Genomic DNA, 18,316 nt, shown 5'->3' on the forward strand with positions numbered 1-18,316 from the left:
TTATCGTACTTCATATCTTAGAAGACCAACATTTGTCCTTATACAGGAACCCTTTTTAAGGTTTGACCAAAAATTGCCATCTCTCCACACTGAATATTGTGTTGTTGTGTCAGAATACAGTGCTAGTCACGAAGAAGTGCTGTGGAAAGGATACAGTGTTCTAGCATTGTCTTTTTCTGCTGTTGAACTACGTGAAATTAGCTGCAAAACGACGAAAATCTTGGTCATAAGTGAGAGAACTAAAATACTTGATGATTCTGTTCAGCTTCGAGAAATGCGATTAATCCACGGCAATGATGAATATATAAACAAAAAATAACAAAAGAGAAAAGTGTGTGCAAAAACACCACAGAGAAAGTCAGAAGCTCGACTTGGCAACGGTGGAAGGTGACCAAAACTGCGGAAAAAAAAAAAAAAAAAAAAAAAGCGTTTACAATGGCTGGTCTCACTGATTGCATAGTTTAACCCTTTCATTGCGATGGTATCTTTTTTTTTTAATGTTATTCTTGCCGCCTGCGAGACGAATTTATTTAGGCTGGCACTATTTGCATTCCCCTTACCTTGCACGTACCTTAGTTTTCGTGGCGTTTGTGTCAGGCTCTTACTTTGCCCCACCCTTAGTCTGCCTCACCCTTTGTTTGCATCATTCTCAGTTTGCGTGGCCCATAGTTTGCATGATCCTTAGTTTGCACGGTCCTTAATTTGCATGACCCTTAGTTTGCCTCACTCTATATTTCATTACCCTTAGTTACTCGCTATATTTGCATGACCCTTAGTTTGCATGACCATTGATTTGAATGTCTCTTACTTATGCCATATAGTTTGCATGACCCTTAGATTGTAACAACCTTAGTGTTTGTATGGTATTTAGTTTGCGTGAGTTTGCACGACCTTTAGGAATATTCATAATCATTAGTTTGCAGGACCATTTCTTTGCACGTACATTACCCGCATGACTCAGTATCCATGATTATTAAATTACGTGACCCTTATAATGCATGATCATTAGTTTCTCAATTTCTCCAGGCTACCGAACTCTTAATCTGTCCATTATTTCGAGTCTGTCTCTCCATTGCCTTAGTTCACATCTTGTTTGTAGTCTACAATACTTAACTTCAATATTCTCTCCTACCACGATTATTTCTGGCTTGTCGTCCTAATTTCAGCCTTCCATAGCTTTCTAAGTCCGTCTTGCTTCAGTCTCTCCTGGTAGCTTGTATTAATCTGCACGCCTAAGCTCGTCTAGTGTTCTGTTGTGCCTACCCCCACTTCACTCTCATCTCGCCCAAGCCTCTCTAGTTTGTTTATTCTAGCCTTAGCCTGCCTTAGTATACCCTAGTCTACCGCTTTTCAGTCTACCCTACCACTAATCTGCCTTGGTATACCCTAAACTACCTCTCTTCAGTTGAGCCTAGCTCTAGTCAGCATCGACTTAGTCCAGCATAGCCTTATCCCGCTTCAGTTTAATTCTGTCAACCTCTCCTCAGTCTAACACAGCCCTAGCCTGTCTTAGCTTTCCCTAGTCTACCTCCCTTCATTTTAACCTTTCCTTGTCTTGCCTTAGATGACCGTAATATACCTTCAGTTTAGTCTGGTCCTAGTAAACCTCAACTCACCCCCAGCCTGGCCTAGCGTCCTAACCTACTCAGACGAGACACTCCCTCAACTCTCCCTTTCACGGAGCCCTTGCCCTCACCAGCTCACTCAATTATTTTCCCTTCCCTACTCCATCTACCTCTGTTTAATTCCTTCCAGCTAATACTTACACGAAAACACATTAATATCCTGCTAAAGGGAAGTAAAATGGGGAGCTTGAGAATGCATTATAAAGGGAAAAAGTTTGAAAATATGGAGTGTGTCGAGATCGGTGTTGCCAGATGGGTGGACGCAGGATTTCTAGATCAAGTTCGTGTCAGGAGGTTTCGTAACTACCGCGCGAACAGTGAACCGTGTGTGTGTGTGTGTGCACCTTCACTTGCGGTCACCGTCTCTTATTCAAACACACTGCACACACACCTCCAGCACGCTCACATAACTGAAAACTGTGTGATCGGAATGCCAGGCGGACATGCATAATAACAGACGTGGCTGAGAGGCGAATGCAAGATATGAACCGACTGAAGTATTTCCGAACGCACTTACAAGACGGTAAAAAAGTATGAATAACGTTACACAGAAAAAGAAAAAACGAAAAATGTAATATTTCTACGTCTCAGTAATGACAAAATATAATCCAAGCAAATGCCAACACGAGTGATAGTTTCATTCTATTGGGGCGACCACCAGACGATTCTTTTTTTCTTTTCTTTTTTTTTGAGTTAGGTAAAACGTCTAATAATGGAGGGATCAAATTTATCCTTTGTCGAGCTCCTTCAATTTTCCCAGTTGGATCAAACCGTCTGGAGAGAGTAACCACAAAACATAAACCTGAACAAATGAGCATATAGAGCACACGGCGACCTTGCAACCAAAATTTGACCTTAATCCATGACCTAGAGCTTTGATTGACCTGCACCAAGTTGACAAATTTTTACCCTCACGCAAAGTGTATCTGCGAAGTTTAATCCAAACCTGATCAGGTATTCATGAAATATTCTGCTAACATACATACATACATACAGAAGAGACAGAAACAGAAACAACCACCAAAGTTACATCTTCGTCCTCGCTCTGACGTTACCGCACTGAAGAGGTTAATGACGCTAAGCTAACGACCTCATGAAAAATGCGAGTCGGCAGTTATTCTCCTCGGAGTGTCGTAATGTAAAAAAAAAAAGTCTGTGCCTCATACTGATGAGAAGAACAAAAATATTTGAAAATCTGAGCAGTTATGTTAATGAGACTAAGTTGACGAAAAAGTGAGACATCTGAGTGCATGCGCACTCACTCACGCGCACACACACACACACACACACACACACACACACACACATACATACATATATATATATATATATATATATATATATATATATATATATATATATATATATATATATATATATATATATATATATATATATATATATATATATATATATATTCCGAAACCTCTTTTAAGAAAAAGCATTTTACATGTGAGAAATAAAACTTAAGAAACTTCAAACTAAACTACTGACTGCACGAAAAGTCTGAGCTGGCGTTTCTCTTAGCTGTTACGTAACCTCGAAGAAAATAATATACAAAATGAAAAAGAAAAATCGAATAATGAAAAAAACTATCTGCACACATTACAGAACCAGCTATGCTAATGAAATTAATACTAAAGAACGACCGCACGCAAAGTCTGTGCCAACGTTTGTGTGTGTGTGTGTGTGTGTGTTAATCTCATGAAAACCACCGTACATCTATCCATCCATCTATCTATCTACAGTATCTCTCTGTCAATCTATCTGCTTATCATCCAAACCTCTGTTGCCCCATTAGGAGAGTAAGGACCCGGGGCTAGGCCGTGAAGTCCATTTATTTAAAGGAACGGTGACCAGTTACCCTTCACTGAGCGGTATGAGAGAAATAAGCCAAAACAACCCCTCGGATGCAATCTTAGAGAGAAAGTGAGAGAGAGAGAGAGAGAGAGAGAGAGAGAGAGAGAGAGAGAGAGAGAGAGAGAGAGAGAGAGAGAGAGAGAGAGAATACATAGGTCTGGGCACAAGCTATGTTAACGAGACCAATTTAACGCCTTTTCAGAAAATCGTAACGTCTTGGAAGAAAACGAAGTCATGAGACAGGTACAAGTATTAAAATAAAATGATCTTCAAAACTTTCATCACAGGTAACGATAATGTGGCTATGTTAATGAGAGCATGAAAAACTGAGCCAAAGTTTTTATTTTGACCGGTAAATGATGATGATGATGATGATGATGATGATGATGATGATGATGATGATAATAATAATAATGATAGTAATAATAATAACAATAATAATAATAATAATAATAATGACAGTAATAATAATAATAATAAAAATAATAATAATAATAATATCATCATCATCACTACATCAGACTAATGAAAAAAGTAATAATCTCGCCAAATCTCAACACCAGGTGCGTTACTAAAACTACGCTAAAGATGGCACGAAAATTCTGAACCGAAATTGCTTGACAGATATGGGAAATGAAAAAAATAAACTAAATAAAAAAGATAATTTCCATCTATCTGAGCCCGAACTTTGGGTATGAGGCTACGCAAACGACGGCGGGAAAAAAATTTGAGTTGACGTTTCTTTTCGGCGTGACGTAACCTCCAGAGCAGCAGGTCGCTCGCGGTAATGTTGCGTGGCGCTGCTGTTGTTGTTTTTACTGTAGTTGTAGTTGTAAATGTTGTAGCTGTTAATGTTGTTGTTGCTGCTGTTGCGCCATGGAGGACCTCGCCTCGTAAGGAAGGCATTCACACCTCACTTTACGATAAACCTCACATTCTGCATAGGCTGTAATAAGTTTCTTTCACTGCTCCAGCACATAATGCATTATAAAGTTATCGATAACCCTGGAGGCCATATTTAGCTCTTCAACCCGTGGATGTATTATTTTTGTTTTTTGTATACACCAAACGATTTTATTCACCCTGGATATTTCGAACTGACAAGATCTGATGTAGCTTTCATTGACGCAGATAGAAGTGGCCGAAGTTGAACATAATTATCTGGTGGTGGCAAAACAGAACGGGTTAAAAATGTCTCTGAAACCAGTGAAGGAAGGTAGTCTCATAGATCTCACTGGAAAACGCATAACACCCTTTGGTTTCTTGACTCCTTGAAACATGTTACATCTTTCACTAATTTATTCATGACATCTACAGACGTTTTTATTCAGCTTATGGGAGATTTCTTACAGTGAATGATAAATGAAGGTCTTATCTAATTTATCCAGTTTAAAAAGTCTCTCCCGGCTTCAGCAAAACAGCTCGATGTTAGCAAAGAATAATAAGCAAAAGACATCATCGTGGTGAAGGGGTTAAATCGTCTGACCTACTGACTCAACGGCAACAGGAAGAGCAAAACTACCCCCCCCCACCCTCTCTTCCTGCCAAGTCGAGATGAGTACGGTGAGAGGAAGTGAGACTGAGATGAAAAAAATTAAGATCGCCTGAGCCAGTTTGCGAAGGATGTAACTAATGATAGAGAAAGCTGAGTGGATGTGAACGGAACTGCCGAGAGGATTTGTGTGTGTGTGTGTGTGTGTGTGTGTGTGTGTGTGTGTGTGTGTGTGTGTGTGTGTGTGTGTGTGTGTGTGTGTGTGTGTGTGTGTGTGTGAGAGAGAGAGAGAGAGAGAGAGAGAGAGGATCGTCTTTATGGATAACTGTGACAGGTTCCATCTCTGTTTATGGCGTCAATGAACTTTATAATGGCTGAACTAATGGGGGGGTTTCGAAGGCTGGAAAGGTGAAGTTAATGAAGGTGTGACCCATTACAGGTGACCTCTCATGATGGGTCTCATAGTTTAGTGTTTTCCAGTTTCCTGATCGTGAGTCCAACACATCGAATGCGTATAATAATGGAAGTGTGTTTGGATGACGATGATGATGATGATGATGATGATGATGGTGGTGGTGGTGGTGGTGGTGGTGGTGGTGGTGGTGGTGGTGGTGGTGGTGGTGATGATGATGATGATGATGATGTTAATGATGATGATGATGATGATACCTTCTACGGGACTGCATAAGAGTGAGATGGATGGATGAGACGAAGGAGCCCAGGAACAGAGTGGAGGGACAGACTAGGAATGTAAATGAAGGGAGGGGGGGAGGGGGTACTGAGGAAAGTTGTCGTTACTGGTAAGGACAAAAAAATCCATGGAAATCTTTTTGTTGGAACCATAACTCAAAGGATACACCACAAACCATCACACAGCCAGATAATAATATAAAAACGGGTGACAGTATAATTCTGAAGTAATGTAAGTGGAGAAATTAGTGACAGAAACCACTTTTAAGGTAAGATACTGAGGAAAAGAGGTATAAATACAGATATCCACAGTGGTGAAAATATCGAGAGAAAGCTAAGCAAAAGTTACAGAATACATTAACAGTTAAATTACTTATTTGGAATGTAGAGAAAAACTATGTCACACAAGAGCTGGAAAAGGTTAATGAGGAAAAAAAAAGCTGAGACATCGGCATCCACAGCAGTGAAAATAGTGACCAGAAAAAAAAAAAATACGGAATGAGTAATCACAGAACACGATCATAGGACATAAAAAAACAAAACCAAAGAGATCAGACAAATAGGAAGATATGTTCAAGGGTGCTCTGACATTAATTAGGGTACAGAGGTAAAAAATATGGGTGGAGGGAGCCGCTCAAGACGCCAGGAAGCAAAGATAAGAGTAGAGCTATTCCAAGGATGTAGAGAGGAATCAGGAAACAAGGAAATATCGAGAACACAGGGTAACACTGGAGATACTATGGAAGAGAATATAGAAAAGCCCGGGTCAACGTGGATATGGATATGAAGGAACAAGGAGGAGGCATAATTGGAGGGGCTTGATAGAAAAGCATGAGAGAGAGAGAGAGAGAGAGAGAGAGAGAGAGAGGGGAGGGGGGGGGAGAAGAGACGAAGAGCAGAGGGAATGAGAGACAGCAAGAGAGGAGTGAGAGGAAAGGTCAGAAGTGGGGTACCTCCTGACTAACCAACCTTACATGGCACAAAAAGAGGTCAGACTGGTTGAACATGTAAAAAGACCCCCAGTGACCCCTCAGTATATTAGGTCACACATGTGGGGCGTAAACTTTGACCTCGAGTCGCATAAAAGGTCAAAGTAATCTATTTCCATCTCCCTCTTCCCCCTCTTCCCTAGTAACCTTTTTTTCCCTAGCCATTTCCTAAACTTTCCCTTCCCCATCTTCCCCCTCTCCCCCTTCTTCTCAAGTTTCCCCCTGCCCCAACCTCCTAATGCCCCTCTCCTCACTCCCTTCCCATCCTTCCCCTTGCCCATCCTCTTCCCTCCTCCCTTTTTAACCTTCCCCTCCCCAGCCTTCCCCTTCCACAGCCTTCCATTCCCCATCCATTTCCCTCCTCCATCATTAACCTTTCTCATTCCTCCACCTACCTCGTCCCTCCTCTCCAGCCTCACCCATCCACTCTCCTTTTCTCAAATTCTCCCATTCCCATCTCGTTCACATCCCCAATCTGACGCCTTCTGCCCCTTCATCCCTCCCTAACATCTCCATTCCCTGCCCCCTCTTCTTCTCCTTCCTTCAGTTCCTTTATTATGATGATTTTCCTGTTTTCCATTACTTCTTTCTCCCGTACTCCCTCTCCCTTCATTCACTTCTTCATCACTCCCTTCTTACTCCTCCCTCCTTCGCCCCTCTCCCTTTCTTTTTACTCCTTCTCCACCCCTCCTCCCTTACTCTTCCTCCACTCCTTCTACCCTACTCCTCTTCCACCCCTTCTCCCCATACCCCTCCCTTTCGTTACTCCTCACCTCACCCCCTTTCCTCTTCTCTCTTCTCCATCTTGCTCCTTCCCCACCTCCTTCTTCCCTTACCTGCTTCTCCTCTTAACCCCTGACTCCTCTCCTCTTTCTTCTTGCCCATAAAGAGCTCTTCTCCCTTTTCTCCTTATTCCTCTCCCCTCACCCCCAAACTCCTCTCCCTTACTCCCTAGCTCCTCCCCCCTTACCCCTTCTTCCTCCCCATTTGGCCTCCCCCATTAACTCTTTCCCTTCCTTACTCCTCCCCATTATTTATTCCCCCCCTCCATGACCTCGTCCACGGCATGCAGTAAACAGGTCGCTTGATTTTTTTTTTTTTTTTTTTTTTTTTTTTTTTTTTTTTAAAGTATAAGATGTTCCATAATCATTTCGGCCTCTTAAGGACTGCATTCTCATGGTGTGACGAGTCTGTCTAACTCGTCTTCTTCGTCGCCATTTGCTTAACTCAGTAGTATTTAGGCATATTCTTGTGCATGTGTCTTGATTTCCTTTTGATTTCGCGGCGCTGAGAATTATCAAATGGAAGATTCATAACCAATATTTAAAATGATCTCCACAGTACAGCATCAGTACAGTATGTGGGTTTAATTCTCTCTGCTAGTCTCGTGTATGTTATTTTTATCCTGAATACTGGCATGGCTGGCATACGTAACATCACTGTGTATGCGTGGTATTATGTTAACGCACGCTCTCTGGTGCGGAGTTTGCCTCTCTTAGCACTGGAAATCATGGAAGTGCTATTTATTTTGTAGTCTGGTTCTGACTTGCGCTGTCATAAAACTATTATGTTTGTTGTGACAAGGAATTCTTAGAAGTTGTAACCACATGACTGCTACGATTTGTCTAAGGAGAACTAAAGTGTCTCTGGCAGTCTGCATAATATACACACGCGTAAATGTATCGAAAAGGTCCGTGAGTGACAGCAGTTATCTCTGACTGCCAGGTGGATTGTCAGTTGAATAAAATCGTTTCGTGTAAGCTTGAATGAAATGCCTGTATGTATCCAGGTAGTTCGAAGGTAGCACAATACAAAAGGTCCTCGCACTGAAGGTATATATAAAGGCAGAGTTTAACTTACTATGAAAAGTCTAAAAAAAAAAAAAAAAAAAAAAAGCTGTAGTAGACCACAAAAAAAAAAAGACGTTCTCGCACTAATGGGGTGTACAAAGGCAGTTCTTAACCATCTAAGACACGTCTCCTAATCTTAAAAAAAAAAAAAAAAAAAGTAGCAGACAGGATGATATCAAATAGACGACCTCGCGCAGAAGGGATTTATGAAGCCAGTTTCTAACCCACTATGGGGAGCTCTCTAAAATAAAAAAAATAAATAAATAAAGAGAGACAGAAAAAGAAGCTTGTTGTGGCAGCCCAAGTAAAATATAAACAAGGTGTCCTCGCACTTATTATATATTGCTTGAGGTACCTGGCTGCCCCTTGAGTACCCGGTGGCCCTGCTGTGGTCAAGTGTGGGCGGTGAGATGGACAGCTTCCGCAACTGGGTTAAGACATGTGGCTTTGCTATCAATACCCAAATTTCACCGACGCTTCCCCGCAAGCCGTGGCGATCGAAAAATGTTACGTGAACTAGAATTGTGTGCTAGCGATATGAAACACACTGCTAGAAAGTGTGAGATGAAAGCATACTCTGATGTTCGGGATGGAAGGAGAAATATGTAATGTGGCACGCAGGCTTATCGTATCTAATCACACAACTGGCCTACAAAGAACCTTCAAAACTTAAGGGCCTCCATACACCTTTAACCTCTCAGTGTTAGTAATGAGTTATGACCTAATGTGGTTTAATGGTGTGGGGTTACGATTCATTATACTGCACCCCACGTGAATACTGCTAACTGACTTAACGGTATCTCATTAGCGTCTGACACGGCGTAACGGAACTACTGACCGCTGTTTGATTACTAGCTTATACCTGTACGGCGTTAGATGTGGAACACTCTTATTGACATTGCGTAACCGATGTGTGAATGCTACAATGTGATGTAATGGTGGTGGTGATGATGACGGTGGTGGTTGTAGTGGTGATTGTGGCGGTAGTAATGTCCGCGCGCGTGCTAGTGTGTGTGATATCCTCTTGTCTATTTCAACAAAGTAAGAGTGATTTTTTGCAGATAATTGACCGCTGATTGTTTTCCTCATTCGGCGCTGGCCAGAATAAAATAATATCATACGACATATTTATTTTACCTATGAAAAAAACGTCTGGACAACCCTGAGTTATTGTGCCAGTCTTAAAGAAATGTAACAGATTATTTTTATTTTTTACTTGTTATTTCTCTGACTATATTTAAAAGTACAGTATATGATCTAGTACTCTTACTTTTAAATACCCTAGTAGTGAACTATTACCCCTTACCTGTTCAAACCCATTGCTCTGATTGTTTCTAATTGTTTTCCAGATGCCTCACCTTTAATTAATGATCTTCTCTCTCTCCGTACAGGTAACCATGGTGCCGCGGTGGCTGTGGTTGGCTGGATTAGTCGGTGAGTGAACCAATGGATATACATTCTCAGTTTGGGGTACAGTCGCGGAGAGTAATATCGCTCCAGTTTTTGATCGAACAACTGTGAAAATCAGACATAATATTCTGGAAACGCTGCTTCTGCTCCATATGCCTCCTCACTGGGTTTCGAAGGTAACTGGTCAATGTCTCGCTATAGATATTGATGAAGTGGATCAGTATTTATATTCGGGGCTGTTAAAAGAGAAAGATAACGTGTATGTTTAGTTTTTCTTCTTTATTTTTGGCGGGGGGGGTCGTACTCTGAAAAATGGGAAGGTCAGCAGAATGAAAATAAAAGGGGAATAAAGGATACCGGTAGAAAGCAGGAATGAAACAGGTAGGGGGTAAAGGAATATTAAATAAGAGTGGTGAAAGAAGGATGGGGGAAAAGACTAAGAGGATAAAGAGGAGAGAGGAACAAAGATGATGAGGAGAGGAGAAGGAAGGGGAAAAGAGAAGAGGATAATGAAGAAGAAGGTAAGGAGAGAAAGGAGAGGGGGAAAAGAAGGTGGATAATGAAAAGAGAGGAGGCTGTGCAAGGAAGAAGAGGGAGGACTAGAAGGGAAAGAGAGGAGGGAAGAAGTAGAGAGGGAGAAAGAAGAGAAGCAAAGATGAGAAAAAAAGAAAAGAAATGGGACGGAGATAGAACTGGGAGTGGGAGGGGGAATAGGAGTGGGCAGAGGGTGGATGGGAAGGGGACCAGGGGATGGATAGGAGGAAGCCAGAGGGGAGTGGAGAGAAGCTAGGGGGAAGGGGAAGAGGAGGGGGAGGAGGAAGGGGAGGGGGAAGGGGAGCGGGAGGAGGAAGGGGAGGGGGAGGGGGACGAGGAGTGGGAGGGGGAGGGGGACGGGGAGTGGGAAGGGGAGGTAGAGAGGGACGGGAGAGGGGAGGGTGAGGGAGGGATGAGGAAGGTCACAAGCAACCTGAAGTACTGTTACCACTCCATAAAGCTCAACCAGCTTAATGAGAGAGAGAGAGAGAGAGAGAGAGAGAGAGAGAGAGAGAAATGGATGTGTGTGTGCGCGTGCGCGCTCATGTTCTCTTCACCTGGCGCATCATCAACAAGCAGAAGCACCAAATGTTTTCCAGTCAACTATTCTTGTTAAAGCCGCTCCGAACCGGTTAACAAATAGAAAGTTACACGGATAGGCGGACTGTATAAAGATAGGTAGATAGACAGGTAGACAGATGTCTTGACGTCTGTCATTGGTATGCATGGACTATGATATCTTATTCGGGCAAACACTAAATGATTGTGCTTAACTGAGAGAATACTGGCAGTCAAAGGGCTTAAAACTGCCATGAATAAATTTGCAGGATTATGCATATGAATTTAGTAATGACAGGAGCTCAGCAATTCATTGTAAAAAACGACAGAAGTTAAGACTAGGAAAAAAAACAATAGAAATTATGTGAGATCAGTTACTTAATATTTATAATGATTTAGCCTTGATTATAAAAAAAAAATATTACTTTACGTGAGATTTTATTCGCAGTGTAATTTAAAACAATTCCAGTGGGCTACGCGATAATAATCAGAATTTCCATGAGAGGAATTATTCACAAGAAAATATTTTAGTCATGTCATGCTCTTTTGATTCTCTCTCCGTGGAATAAAATCGTCTGGTGTAAATTGGAATAGATAATAGAGTTCTCCAGGCCATGTAAGGGTTAACGGTGAAAATATTATCACTGTCAGGCTCCTATGGCTCACTCAGCTGAATAAATTCGTCTGGGGTTAACTGGAATAGAATACTAAAGTTGTCCCGACCATAAGGGAGTTAATTATTCACTACAGAGAATCATAAAAAAACATAGCTTTTATTTTACAACTTCCCTCCCTCCTCTCTCTCTCTCTCTCTCTCTCTCTCTCTCTCTCTCTCTCTCTCTCTCAACTGAAGAACAAGAAATAAAAATAAACAGGGTAGTAAATGCAAGGCCACTAAATGTTAAAATCAAAAATAAAATCGGAAACTTGTTCATTACGTCCGGCAGGTGAACTCAGGTACGTACAAGAACAGGTAACTGAACGGAGGATAATAGTACAAGGCTAGCAGGGACAAGGAATGTGAGAGAGAGAGAGAGAGAGAGAGAGAGAGACGCACACACACGCAAAGAAAAAAAGCAAAGCAGAAGAAGGTGACTGTAACAAATGAGAAACTCACTACTAGCTACGGGAAGAACAACAGCCACACACAAGGCCAACAGAACAAGAAGATCACAACAGGAGAACACAGGCAACGAAAGGACGAACAGAAGAGAACAACAGCGACAGCAACAGGACCAAACAGACTAAAACAAACAGTAACATCGCCCAGGTCACGTTCTTGATCCCGCCCTGTGGTCAAAAGAAAGTAAGAGGGTGTGTGCGAGGGTGGGTGGAGTGGGACGTAGGCAGAGTGGGTGTTTGGAGTGGGGTGTGGGCTGAGTGGGCGTACTTGGAGTACAATGTTGGTGAGGGTGGATGGAATGGAGTGGTGGTGGGGGTGGTTGGAGTGGAGTGATTGTGGGGGTGGTTGGAATGGGGTGGTGATGAGTGGGGTGATGGTAGACAGACTTAGAGTAGGGTAATAACAGTGGGGAGTGGAGTGGGCTGACCTGAGGAGGTGTTGAGTGGAGTGGTGAGAGGGGTGCAGGTGATGAAAGTGGCTTAGTCAGTTGATTTTCATTTGACGAAACTGGGACGTACAACTTATGAGGTACGAATGAGTCTCCTTGGCTACTATACTCGTTTCATCTTAACTTGGCCCAGGTTTTCGTTCTTTTGCAGCACAATTCCTGCAGCTCACTGGCAGAAAAAGACAATGCTAAGGCTCTACATCCTTTACATAGCATTTCTTCGTGACCAGCACCGTATTCCTGCGTTAACTCCCCTTATAGAATTCAAGATGGAGAGACGGCAATTTCAGACCAAGTGAAAGTAAAAAGAGTGTATATAGTCAAATTACTTCTCCAGTCTGACAACACTTGGCCATCAGCTGAGCTGAAAGAGGTCAGGGATCTTTGTCAAGTTATAGTGAACGTACTGTAGTGTAGAGCGGGATGATAATGAGCAGGGGTGGATGGAGTGGGGTGAAGCTAAGTGGAATAATATGCTTGTGATTGGGTACATGGTGGTGACTGGACGCATGGTGGTGAGTGGACTTGCGTGTAGTGGGAAGGACTGCAGGAGGGAGGGAATGGGCCGGTGATACGAGAAGGGAAAGGCTGATGCGGCGAGACGGGTGAAGGGAGAGGGAAATGGAGAAAGGGAGGAGACTTGTAGGGGAGGTCCGGAGGTACTGTATATGATAAGGAAGGAGACTTGGTGGTGAGGTGCGGGATAAGGATAAAGGGAGGTGACATGCAAAAATGGTGGAGAGGGCTGGGATGATGGAAGGAGACTTGCAGGGGAGACAGGGAGGAATGGGGTGAAGGGAGGAGACTTGTAGAGGAGGTGGGGAGAATTGCAATGAAGGGAGGAGACTTGCAGGGGAGGTGGGGAGAAGTGGGTTATGAGTGGGCTTGAGAGTAAAGGGGTTCCTCTGTCCAATACTATCACCTTTTCAAAATTAATATACTTCTTCGTTTCATTCTTCCTATAGCCAGACGATTTTATTCAGTTAAAAAAAAAAAACTCGCGGTGAAGAGGCCTTTGCAACAACAACGTCTCATAATCTAACCCTGCTTTTACCAGACGATTTTACTCATCTTAAGAGACGCATTTCGAGCTGGAGAGGTTATGTAGAGCCTTCACTGACCCCTACATAGAGAAAAAAACAGTGAAGGGAATAAAGGAATGGGAGAAATGAAGTAACTGGTTAAGAGGTGGTTCGTAGGTGGGTTAGGGGGGTGTTTAAGTGGGTGTAAGTGGGTGAAGGGTGCATGAGTGGGAGAGAACGGTGTGCAGGTGGGTAAAAGGGGTGTGTAGGGAAGTAAGAGGGGTATGTAGGTGGGTGAAAGGGGTATGTAGGTGGGTGAGAGGGGTGTGTAGGTGGGTGAGAGGGGTGTGTAGGTGGGTAACAGGGTGTGTAGGTGGGTGAATGGGGTTTGTAGGTGGGTGAGAGGGGTGTTTAGGTGAGTGAGAGGAGTGTATAAGTGGGTGAGAGGATTGTCTAAGTGGGTGAGAGGATTGTCTAAGTGGGTGAGAGGGACGTGTAGGTGGGTGAGAGGGTGTGTAGGTGGATGAGAGGGAGCAGGTGGATACGTGGAGTGGGATTGCAAGTTATCTAAGCAACCTACAAGGTGAGCAACATTCACCCTAGACCAGCCTTCTCTCTCCCTCCCTCCCTCCCTCTCTCTCTCTCTCTCTCTCTCTCTCTCTCTCTCTCTCTCTCTCTTCCTCACTTTTCTTCTTGTGCTTCTCTTTTTCCTGTGTACTCCATTCTTCTACGTGTTACTTTTTCTTACCTCCACGGTGAAAATGGTTGTTTGTTTACCTTCGAAAAAAAAAAAAAACATGCAAAATAAACTAAAAGATCATGATGGCAATTGTATGGTTGTTCGTATTGGTTCAAGGATGACGTGATTTAATTTGGGGAAAGTACGTCAAAGGACAAGGACACAGAGGTGGTTTAAGGAAGTTTAAATTAAGTACGGCATAGCCAAGGCACGGACGCCACTGAACGTCTTTCTGCTGTTATCTTTACATGAGTATTTCCTTATTTTATTGTGTTCCTGCTTATTCACCTCTTTCTTATCTGTTGTATCTGTAATTCCTTTTCTTCCTCCCTATCTGCTTCTCTCTTATTAGTGTCTGTATGTCTCTAGCTTCTTATTTCCTTTCCTATCCGTCTATTTCTTATCTGTTCATTTATCTATGGTACATTTATCTGTCCTACATATATATTTTATAATCACCTCCTTACCTGTAATTTCTTATCATCCTATCACCCTCTTTATCTTTCTACCTGTATGCCTTCATAGTCATCTCTCTCCTTCTATCAGTCTGCTTTCTCCTTTCTTATTTTTATCATAATTTTCTCATCTCTACTGCCTCTCCCACACCCACCTATCTCTCGGGGTGAGGCTACAGGTTGTTCAAGATTGCTTAAGAGCCCCCTTCCCCCCCCTCCCTCTCTCTCTCTCTCTCTCTCTCTCTCTCTCACACACACACACACACACACACACACACACACACACACACACACAAACACACACTTGCATTTTATTATGCACAATGGACTATGCTGTATCTCATGCTTACATTTGCATAGTTACATACATTTACCACAGACTGTCAAGCTTAGTCACACACACACACACACACACACACACACACACACACACACACACACACACACACACACTGCTTCAGGGGCTATCATGACTACCTCAGGGTCCCCACACTCATGACACGATAATTCATGTGGTTGAGTAGGTTCATGACCGTGTGTGTGTGTGTGTGTGTGTGTGTGTGTGTGTGTGTGTGTGTGTCCTCCTTCTGATCATCATCATCATCATCATCACCCATTTTCCTCCTATTTCAATGGGTAGAATACAAAACAGGCATAAGACATATATAAAAAGATGAATATTAATAATCATAATATTTACCGCAGTAATATAAGCCACTCTTTTGTGCTTATTCGTTAGTTTGTTATTTTTCTGCTTGTCCATGGAGAAAACGCTGAATAATAGTGAAAGAGTGCATGACGTTCGTGACTGTCATGCAAATTGAAACTTGACTTTGAAGGGAGGAAAACACTTCGCAAATATTTCACCTGATGTTTCCATTTCTCTCTCTCTCTCTCTCTCTCTCTCTCATTTATACATAATTTTGTCTGAATTGGTCTGTCTACCTTCCTGTTTTATACATAATTTTGTCTGAATTGGTCTGTCTACCTTCCTGTTTTACGTTATGTTTGTCTCAATTTGTTTCTCTGTCAGTCCGTCCGTCTGTAAACCCCCCCCCTCTCTCTCTCTCTCTCTCTCTCTCTCTCTCTCTCTCAACAGGAAGCCAAGTCCAGTCCGCTATACAGTTACCAGAGATCAAGCAGCATTATTATTATTACGTAAAGAGAAGTGGACGTTCCTGACCTTTAACTTAGTGATAAACAGTAAAGAAGTCCTTGATAATGTGCTTGGTGGGGGTGGGAGGGTGGGCAGATAGGGAGGTGTGGGTAAGGGTGTGGGTGGAGTTGTGTGTGGGGTGTGGGTGGGTAGGAGCTAGGTAAGCATAGGGGTGTGTGGGTAGAAGTTGGGATGTGGGTATGCTTGTGTGTGGAGGTGGTTAAGTGTGTGACTAGGTAGAGGTGAAGGTGTGGGTACAACTTTGCGTGGGAGGGGACTGTATGGATAGGGTGGTGGATGTGTGGGTAGGTAGAGGGGGAGGTGTGGATAGGAGTTTGCATGTGGGGATTGTGTGGGTAGGGGTGTGGGTGTGTGGCTAGGAAGAGGGGTTAGTGTGGGTAGGAGTCTGGATGCAAGAGAATTATGTGGGCTAGGGTATGTGTGGGTAAAGGTGTAGGCGGGTAGAAACGGAGGTGTGGGTAGGGATGTGGGCGGGTATAGGCGTATGTGGGTGAAGAGACACTGGATTGCATTCCGAAAGATCTGTTCGATCCTGACTGTCGCAAAAGGTCCTCAGGTAGACAGAAAGATAATTAGGAGGTAGGAACTTATTTTCTCACCTGGAGGCACCTTTATCGTGGTCACCTTTAATTAACTCTGGATTTAAGCGTCTGTCAATAGAAGGCTAGACAGATATATTATTGGTGTGTTTTCCGACTTTCTTGTATGGTTAGTACAGGGCTCATGATGCGTGTGTGTGTGTGTGTGTGTGTGTGTGTGTGTGTGTGTGTGTGTGTGTGTGTGTGTGTGTGTGTGTGTGTGTGTGTGTGTGTGTGTGTGTGTGTGTGTGTGTGTGTGTGTGTGTGTGTGTGTGTGTGTGAAAGAGAGAGAGAGAGAGAGAGAGAGAGAGAGAGAGAGAGAGAGAGAGAGGACGTCCATAACCCGTTACCTGGTGTTTCCTTCCAAAGCTCACCTGCCCTACACCTCTTCTGCCTTGTCCTTCCTTCCCTACCTCCCTGTGCTTCTCTTCCCTCCCTCCCCTTGTCCTTCAGTCCCTCCCTCTCCCTGTCCTTCCGTCCCTCCCTCTTCTCTTCCCTCCCTCCCCCTTTCCCTATTCTCCGCTCCTACCTTCCTCCTGGTCCCTCTTTCTTACTTGTCCTTCCTCCTCCCATCCCTCCCTGTTTCCTCATTTCCCTCCATCCCCTCCTTCATTCCCTCCATTCCATTCCCTCTTATCTTTAATCATCCTTCTTCCACCCTCCTTTTTACCCTGCCTCAGTGTTTTATTTTTTCCTTTCCCTCCGTCCCTCCTCACTATCCTTTTCTTATTCCACTCTCTTCCTTTTTATATTCTTCCATCTTTATTCCTCGTTTATCACTTTATATTGATCGTTTTATCTTTACTTTCACTCTCACTCCTTCAGTCTCCACTTCTTTTGTCTTCTTTCACAGTCTTACTCAGATTCTGTGTGTGTGTGTGTGTGTGTGTGTGTGTGTGTGTGTGTGTGTGTGTGTGTGTGTGTGTGTGTGTGTGTGTGTGTGTGTGTGTGTGTGTGTGTGTGTGTGTGTGTGTGTGTGTTCAACCCCTCTCTCTCTCTGACACACACACACACACACACACACACACACACACACACACACACACACACACACTTATCCTTCACTGCCCCTCTGTCCTTGGCCTCTCCTTCAACAGGCTTTATCCCTTCATTTCCATTATTATTTTTTACACAAGCCAACTGCAGTTTCTTTTTTTTTTTCTTTCTTTTAGTTTTGAGGAGATCTGTCGGATTGTAGAGGATAAAAGCAACTTCCATTAGTAATTTCACGGCGATAACAATTTATATTTTTAAATCTACGGTCCATCAAATGATTTATTCCGCACTGGAAAAAAAAAAAATTGTTTTATTAAAGGCACTGTTTTTACCTAGTCTAACTCTATGCCGAAATAAATAAATAAATAAATAAATAAAAGGCTTTGTTACTCAATGCAGTGTCGTCATTTTTGTTATTGTTGCTGCTGCCAGACGATTTTATTCAGCTTAGTGGGGAACTCTGTAAGGGGGTTGAAATCCATCTCCATAAACTCCTCCAGGACGATTACGTATTTTTTCTTTCATTCTTGCTATCGTCTATTTTCCGCTCATGGGGAGAATTTTCGTAATGAAGGGGTTTAAATAACTATTGGGTTAAGATGTTCGCAACCTTCAAAAATTTATCTAAAGCCGTATTATCTAACCCATCGTTTTATTCCCCTCTCCTTCAGTATTATTCTTTTACCCATCTTCCGAGTATCACTGTGTCCCAATCCCACATCTTCACCATTTCCACCAACATCATCACTCCAGTGTTTCCTCATCTTCTC

At 42.9% G+C, this 18,316-nt stretch overlaps 1 long non-coding RNA gene across 1 annotated transcript in view; it reads left to right on the top strand.

Moving 5' to 3' along the window:
• Window positions 1-18,316, top strand: part of LOC145408619 (uncharacterized) — a 58,432-nt gene that overhangs the window by 7,486 nt on the left and 32,630 nt on the right. Inside the window, exon 2 of the long non-coding RNA XR_013898961.1 lies at window positions 9,898-9,940. This is a non-coding gene — a long non-coding RNA (uncharacterized LOC145408619). The remainder of the gene's footprint in view (window positions 1-9,897; window positions 9,941-18,316) is intronic.

The sequence above is a fragment of the Coenobita brevimanus genome, chromosome 78 (genome assembly GCF_032717465.1).
Source record: "Coenobita brevimanus isolate Jiangsu-jjx chromosome 78, ASM3271746v2, whole genome shotgun sequence".
NCBI classification, from domain to species: domain Eukaryota; kingdom Metazoa; phylum Arthropoda; class Malacostraca; order Decapoda; family Coenobitidae; genus Coenobita; species Coenobita brevimanus.